The sequence below is a fragment of the Orycteropus afer genome, unplaced genomic scaffold, assembly GCF_000298275.1.
Source record: "Orycteropus afer afer isolate SDZICR_OR568_19922 unplaced genomic scaffold, OryAfe1.0 scaffold00035, whole genome shotgun sequence".
NCBI lineage: Eukaryota > Metazoa > Chordata > Mammalia > Tubulidentata > Orycteropodidae > Orycteropus > Orycteropus afer.
This window is the reverse complement of record NW_006921622.1, coordinates 4444682-4453354: the sequence shown is the minus strand read 5'-3', so window position 1 is coordinate 4453354 and position 8673 is coordinate 4444682.

The following is an 8673-nucleotide window of genomic DNA, read 5'->3' as shown; positions in this document are numbered from 1 at the left end:
AAAAAGTGTGTGTGTGTGTGTGTGTGTATACACATAGAAACCAAAGATTATTAGTGGTTACAAGAGGTAGGAGGGAGGGGAAAGGGGGAGCTTTTGTTTGCGGGGCACTGAATTTATACTAATGCTCGTGGAATATTTTGGTAAAGGATAGCAGTAATGGTGGCATAACAGGAAAAATGTCATCAATGTCCCTGAGCTGTAAATGTGAAAGCTATGTTGGTGAATGTCTTGGGTATGTTTTCACCACAATAGAAGTTAAAAAATATATATAAATATATATTATTGCAATTTTGATGGTCACAAGTCTAAAATCTATATACTGGCAGACCTGTATTTCTTCTGGAGGCTTCAACAAGGAATCTCTTTCCTTGCCCTTTTCGATTTCCAGAGGCCACCAGCATTCCTTGACTTGTGGCCCTCTCCCTTGCATTATTCTCAATATTTTGAATCAGTTGTCTATACTGACTCTCATCCTTCTGCCTAGTGGGCCTACTAGGATAATTCAGGAAAAACCCCTCACCTCATGAGCCGTAAGTTAATTATACTTGCAAAGGCCCTTTACAATGCAAGGTAACATATTCACTATTTCTGGGGAATGCATTTGAGCTTCATGTGAGGTAAATGCGCATCCTGAATCAAAACCATTACTCATGCTGGCAAACGGCCAATTTCTCAGTAGACTGTAATTTTAGGCAGGAGTAGAGTAGCAAACTTTCTCTAGTTTGACTTCCAGGCAGCTACTAGCTGCAGCTTAGTATGAAATATGTGTTTTGACATGGTTACAGTCTGTTCAGCACTAGTTGATATTTACATTAGAGTTCAGGCACCAAAAGGGATCTGTTCCTGATTCCCTTCCCGGAACCCAGTTTATAGTCCAAATTTTGATGGGCTAGGGTTTTAATCAACATACCTCCACATGTAAAATTGCTATTTAAAAAAAATTCACCCAAAACTTGGAAATAAGGTAAAAGAGTATTCAATGCCCTTTCGAAGTTATAATATGGCACTGTCTACCACACCTGCTTAAAGGCCACCTGACTTTCTAGGGGAAAATATTACTTTATTCTACTTGTCATTATGTGCCATCAAGTCAGACCTGACTCAGAGACCCCCTCCTTGGGTTTCTGAGGCAGTATCTCTACCAAAGTAGATTGTTCAACCTTCCTTCCGAGGAGTGGTTGGTGAGTTTGAACCGCCATCCTTCTGGTTAGCAGTCAAGTGCCTTAGGCATAGCCCAGACTTTATAAAGCTAGGGTTAATGTGCATAAAATTGTAAAGTTCCAAGTTTTTCATATGTATCCAGCCTTTGAATAAGCTCTGTAGGCCTATTGTTAGTTGCCATCTGTTGATTATCAACTTATGGCAACCCTCTGCACAATGGAATGAAACAATACCTGTTCCTGTTCCAGCCTGATGATCATTTGTGGCTCAGACTACTGTGGTCCAGAGAGTTTCCACTGGCTGATTTTTGGAATGCCAGATCTTTCTTCTTAGTTTTAGTTTTAGTTTGGATGCTCCACTGAAATCTGCTTAACATCAGAGCAACACGGAAGTCTTCTCTGACAAACGAGTGGTGACTATGCACTGGTCCGAAATCTAACTTGGATCTCAAACATAGAAGGCAAGAATTCAACTGAACTGGGCATTTGTCATTTGTAAGCCTACTTGTTTCTTAATTTGTGGGTTAGCTTTAACTTTATATTTTGGCATTAGACTTCTTGATTAAGAAAAAATAAGCAAACTTCAATGAAGCATGTTCCCTCCAAGCAAGCTTAAGTTAATGATCAGAAAACTTCATAGCAGGGGGTTCTGGTAAGACAGTGGAATAGGCAAACTACACAGACCCTCTTCAACAAAGACAAGGGGGATCAATGAACATAGATATAGAAGATAATCCTGGAGCCCTGACCACTGAAAGGAAGGATACAGAAGTACACTAAACTCCATCTAGTAGAACCTGCATGAAAACACCAAAAAGGACACATACAGAGCTGCAGTCTTGTCAGTAAACCTGACTGCACAGATAGCTTCGCTATTGCCAGGTGATGGAAGAACTTAAGAATTAACCTAAAAATCAGCCCTGCTGGCCAGGGGCTGCACGGAGAACTGTACTGGTGGCCAGTGAATAAAAGGAGAAATAGCGAAAAGGGAGACAGGGTGTGCTGTGGACTTCTGCTTGTCTGGAAGGCTCAGCCATTTTGAATGTTTACAAGTGGTAGACCATTTTGTATATGTAAAGTGACAGTGTTGTCTCAGATTCCAGGGACCGAACAATAGATTCCACTTGTCAGGAACCACAAGAACATTCCGGACGTGAACAACTGGAAAGGTGCGATATTCCCCTTGTTACTCCTACACCCCACACAGTCTTGGTGAACAGAAGAGAGGCCATCTGACAGAGCCTGGGTGCCCTGACCCACCCAGCCCAGATTTTTTCTTTTTTTTTTTTTAAGCTTGTTTTTGTCTGTTTAAAATTAGTATTATTTTATCCTTTTTATTATTATTCTTTATTCTTCCCTTCCCAGAGTCTAGTTTTCAGCTTTTTCTCTCTTCCCTGTTCCAGATTCCAATTTTTTTCTTGTGGTTAACCTCATTCCTTGTTTTTATTTTGGCATTTTCCCATTTTTTTCCATCATTATTCTCCTACTCTACCTCTTTTCTCTTATTGCCCCTCCCCAGATTTTTTTTTTCTTTTCTGCTCTTTTTTCTTCTCTTTTTTTTTTTGGTGATTGTTCCTTTGAGTTTATGCAGTGTGTTTTTTGTCCACTTGCTTTTACTTTTTTGATGGTTTTTCGATCGTTGTTTTTGTCTAAATGAGTGAGAGACAGCAACCATGCCCATACAATGCATGCCTGCACCTCCTACAGCTTCACTTACTGAGTGAGAGACACCATTTCCTTCTCCACCAACTGGTCCATGATACACAATCACCAAGAAGAGCCTGACTCACCCTTAATTGCTTTTCACAAACAGTTAACAGAGATCTAAGAAAGGAATAATTGTCGAGGTTCTCAGTTTATTCTTGTGGGAGTAAGGAGCTCTGGTAGCATAGTGCCTAAGGCACTCGACTGCTAACCAGAAAGCTGGAGGCTCAAACCTACCAACCACTCCTCGAAAGGAAGGTTGGGCAATCTACTTCCATAGTGATACCGCCTTGGAAACCCAAGGAGGGGTTGCTATGAGGCAGGTCTGACTCAACGGCACATAACAACAACAACAACAACAAAGTACAACAATATGACAATATCTCAGAGACAACAGACTATCACAGTCCACACAAAGAAGCAAGACAAAACAGTAGAAACAAGGGAGCAGGATACAGACCCAGAACACATCCCAGAGGAAGAAGCAGCATTGGAACTCCCTAATATGGACTTGAAAAGAATTATAGTTATGTATTTTCAAAGGATAGAGAGACAGATCAAGGAAAACACTGACAAAATGAAGGAAAACACAGACAAAACCCTAGAACAATTTCAGAATACAAGAACTGACAAAATAAATGAAAAATGAGAAATGATACAAAATCTACAGACAGAAATCCAGAAGATTAATACTAAATTTTCAGAAATAGATACCACATTGAAAGGGCAAAGGAGTAGAATAGATTCAATGGAAGACAGAATTAATGAGACTGTACATAAATACCTGAATACTTCTGTGGAAAGGGATCAATCAGAAAAAAGATCAAAACAAAATGAAGAAAGTCTAAGATTCATGTGGGAATAATTATTCAAAAAGAATAATCTATGTATAATCCGAATTCCAGAACAGGAAGAGAAAAAGAAAACCACTGAGAAAATTGTCTGAGATTTCTTGGAAGAGAACTTCCCTGATAGGATGAAAGATGAGAACATAGCAATTCAGGAAGTCCAACGAACCCCAAACAGGATAGAGCCCAAAAGAAAATCATTGGTCTGGTTACCTAGTGCGACTCTGACAAGAATATACCATAAATAGGATGGCCTTAACAAACAGGAGTTTATTCTTACAATTTGGAGGTTTTAAGTCTAAGTTCAAAGTGCCAAGCTCTAGGGCTGGGTGAAAGCCCCTCAACCTTGAGGTCCAGCTCTGCCTCCTGCTCCCAGTACACTGGAGCTAGAGGCATTTCTTCACTGAAACAGCTGCTGGCTGCTGAGGCTGAGAAGCTCCAAGGTTGACAAGTAAAAATGCACAGTCCTGATGTTACCAAACCACACAGCAGGCCATTAACTTAAGTCCATTGTAAGTCCCAAGGTTGGCAGAGCATAGCAGGCTGCTGAGCAACGACACAGCTACATGCAGGGTCCATGTGCGCCATAGGCTAGAGACCATTCCCAAGGCTTCTCCTTGAATACAGGAAGCAGACCACATTCCCAAAGGCAACTACTCAGCTGCTTGTGGTAAATCCCACCATGGAGTTGATTGCCAGTCTCATCATGGGGAATAACTACCACCAGCTGCCCAGTCACTCAACTAGGTCCAGCCAAGTTGACACAAAAACAACCACCACAATCACAATCATCACCAAACTTACCAAAACCAAAGACAAAGAAAGAATCCTGAAAGCAGCATGGGAAAAATGAAAAGTTACCTACAAAAGACAACGAATAAGAACAAACTCTGACTTCTCAGCAGAAACCATGGAAGCAGGAAGGCAATGGGATGGTATATATATAAAATCCAAAAGAGAAAAATTTCCAACCAAAAATTATTAACCCAGCAAAACTGTCCATCAAATGTGATGGTGAAATTAGGAGATTTTCAGGTAAGCAGAATTTAAGGAAATTTGTTAAAACCAGACCAACTTTACAAGAGATACTAAAGGGAGTTCTCTGAACAGAAAACCAATAATAGTAAACAACAACCGACTATTAATACACAAGATGACGTAACCCAGACACCAACACAGCTATGGAAGTATCCACAGTAAAATAAGCTTACAAGATTGTAAATAGGGAACCAGAGACATCAACTGGCAAATGAGGACTACTACAAACCAAAAAGGGGAAAAACAGTGTAGTTACAGAACTTCTAAATGGTGAGAAAGTCAAAAGAGTTGCAAGACAGAATGGACTGTTCTAAACTCAGGGAGAAAATTATACATCACAGAGTATCCTCAAAGAAAAATGATAAACCTTCATATCATAATAAAAAAGAGGACAAGCACAAATATTTAGCAAACACTAAAACAACAGCAACAAAGGAAATAATAACACAATTCACAAACATAAAGAGCTCAGCACAGAAAATTATATGGAACAAAGAAACCAGGAACAGCATGGAAAAACACATAATAAAATGACAGCAACCAACTCATACTTGTCGATAATTACATGGAATGTTAATGGATTAAAAGCACCACTCAAGAGATGGAAAGTTGCAGACTAGATAAGAAAACACAACCCATCGATATGCTGTCTACAAGAGACACACCTTAGAAACAAAGGCAAAAATAGACTAAAAATCACAGGCTGGAAAAAGATTTATCAAGCAAATGGCAACTAAAACAGAGCAGAAGTGGCAATATTAATTTCTGATAAAATCGACTTTAAGACAAAAACCACCATAAGAAACAGGGAAGGACATTATACAATGATTAAAGGATCGATTGAACAAGAAGATATAACCGTAATAAATATCTATGGACCCAATGAAAGAGCCCCAAAATACATAATTCAGACTTTAACAGAATTGCAAAGCAAACAGATGACTCCATAGTCATAGTAAACCAAAAAAAAACCAAACTCACTGCCGTTGAGTCGGATCTGACTCATAGTGACCCCTCCTTGGGCTTTCGAGGTTGTATCACTACGGAAGTAGGTTGCCCAACCTTCCTTCTGAGGAGTGGCTGGTGGGTTTGAACCGCCAGCCTTCTGGTTAGCAGTTTATGCACTATGCCACCAGACATCACTAAAAAAAACAGGCAAAGACATCACTAAAAAGGAAAACTACAGACCAATATCCCTCCTAAATATAGATGCAAAAATATCCAACAAAATCCTAGCCAATAGACTCCAACAACATATCAAAAACTAATTCATTATGAACAAGTGGAGTTCATATCAGGTATGCAAAGACAGTTACCATTAGAAACAATCAACATCATCCACCATATAAAAAAAACAAAGCATAAGAACCACATGATTATATCAATTGATACACAAAGGGCATTTGATAAAATCAAACACCCAATCCTGATAAAAACTCTCAGTAAAACAGGAATAGAAGGGATATTCCTCAACATAATGAAGGGCATATATGCAAAGCCAACAGCCAATATTATTCTCAATGGAGAAGAGACTGAAACTCTCTTCACCACTGAAGACACTGAATCTCTTGTGAACAGGAACCAGACAGACAAGGATGCCCCTTTTCCCACTTCTATTCAACATTGTATTGGAAGTCCTAGCCAGAAAACCCAAGAGATTCAGTCAAAATTCTACTGGAACTAATTGAGAGATTTAGCATAGTGGCAGGATACAAGATCAACATCCAAAAATCAGTTGGATTCTTCCACACCAGCAAAGAGATTGCTGAAAAAGAGTAAGGAAACCAATACCATTTACAATAGCTACCAAAAAAATTAAGTAAGTACTTGGGAATAAATCTTACCAGGGACACAAAAGACCCGTACAAAGAAAACTATGAAAGACTACTTCAAGAAACTATAAGACATCTACATAAATGGAAGAACATATCATGCTTGTGGCTAGGGTGATTGGACATTGTGAAAATGTCAATTCTACCCAAAGCAATCTATACATTCAATGCAATCCCAATCCAGTTCCCAACAACATTCTTTAAGGATATGGAAAAAACAACCACTAAATTTTTATGAAAAGGAAAGAGACTTCGGATAAGCAAAGCACTATTGAAGAAGAACAAAGCAGGAGATCTCACACTGCCAGATCTCAAAACCCACTAAACAGCCACAGTAGTCAAAACTGCCTGGTACTGGTACAATCACAGACATGCAGACCAGTGGAATAGGATCAAGAACCTATAAATGAATCCATTGACCTATGGTCAGCTGATCTTTGACAAAGGGCCAAAATCCATTAAGTGGAGAAGAGATTGTCTGTTTAACAAATGGTGCTGGCAAAATTCGATACCCATTTGCAGAAAAATGAAACAAGATCTATACCTCACACCATACACAAAGACTAACTCCAGATGAATCAAAGACTTAAATGTGAAACCTAAAACTATAAAGTTACTCAAAGAAATACTAGGGGCAAATTTAGGGGTCCCAATATATGGCATAAATAGACTATCAAGCATAACCCAAAATTCACAAACAACAGAAGAGAAACTAGATGAATGGGGCCCTCTAAAAATTAAATTTTTATGTGGTTCCAATCACTTCTCCAAAAGAGTCAAAAGAGAACCTACTGACTGGTAAAAAATATTTGGCAATGACATATCTGACAAGGGACTTATCTCTAGAATTTGTAGAAAACTTCAACATCTCAATGGCAAAAAGACAAATAATCTAATTTAAAAATGGGCAGAAGACATGAATAGGCACTTCACCTCTTTCAGGAGGACAACGACATATGAAGAAATGTTCATGATCATCAGCCATTAGAGAGATGCAAATCAAAACAACTAGTGCTTGCCTCAGCACTAGTAGCAAAGTTCAACAAGACAGAAATAATAAATGCTGGCGAGGTTGTGGAGAGATTGGGACTCTCATACACTGCTGGTGGGACTGTGAAATGATACAACCACTATGGAAAGCAGTATGGTGATTCCTTAAAAAGCTGGAATTAGAAATACCATTTGACCCAGCCATTCCATTACTAGGTATATATCCTAAAGAAAAGAGTCAGGACAAGAACAGATATATGCACACCCATGTTAATCGCAGCACTATTTACAATAGCAAAAAGACAGAAACAACCTAGGTGCCCATCAACAGAAGAATGGATAACCAAACTACCGTACATACACACAATGGAATACTACGCAACCCTAAAGAATAATGTAGACTCTGCAAAACACCGTATAATGTGGATGAACTTGGACATTATGCTGAGTGAAATAAGTCAATCACAGAAGGACAAATATTGCATTAGTCTGTTATTGTAAAGGAGCTCTGTAGCATAGTGCCTAAGGTATTTGACTGCTAACCAGAAGGCTGGTGGTTCAAACCCACCAGCCACTCCTCGGAAGGAAGATGGGCAATCTCTTTCCATAGTGATACTGTCTCAGAAACCCAAGGAGGGGTTGCTATAAATCGGGTCTAACTTGATGCCACATAACAGCAACAAAAACTGTTATTGTAAAAAGTCAAGGAAAGGCTTATATATGGAAGGAAATTTTCTTTGTTGGTTATCAGGGGTGGGAGAGGAGGGAAGGAACATTGTTAGATAGGTGGAGACAAGTATTGATTTGGGTGAAGACTAGGGCAAAGTATCAAATATGAGTGATCAGCATGGTGGCACTGAGGAAGAGGAAGACATAGTGCATGGCAGGTACAAACAATAAAGATGAACCCTTTTATACATACAGTACTGCATTGTCAGTGAAGACAAACACTGATACACAGGTGGTAAGATGGGTGGACAGGTAAACTACTAGGTATGTCTGTACAGGGGGAAGGGAGCTCTGGTGGCATAGTGCCTAAGGCATTTGACTGCTAACCAGAAGACTGGCAGTTCAAATCCACCAGCCACTCCTTGGAAGGAA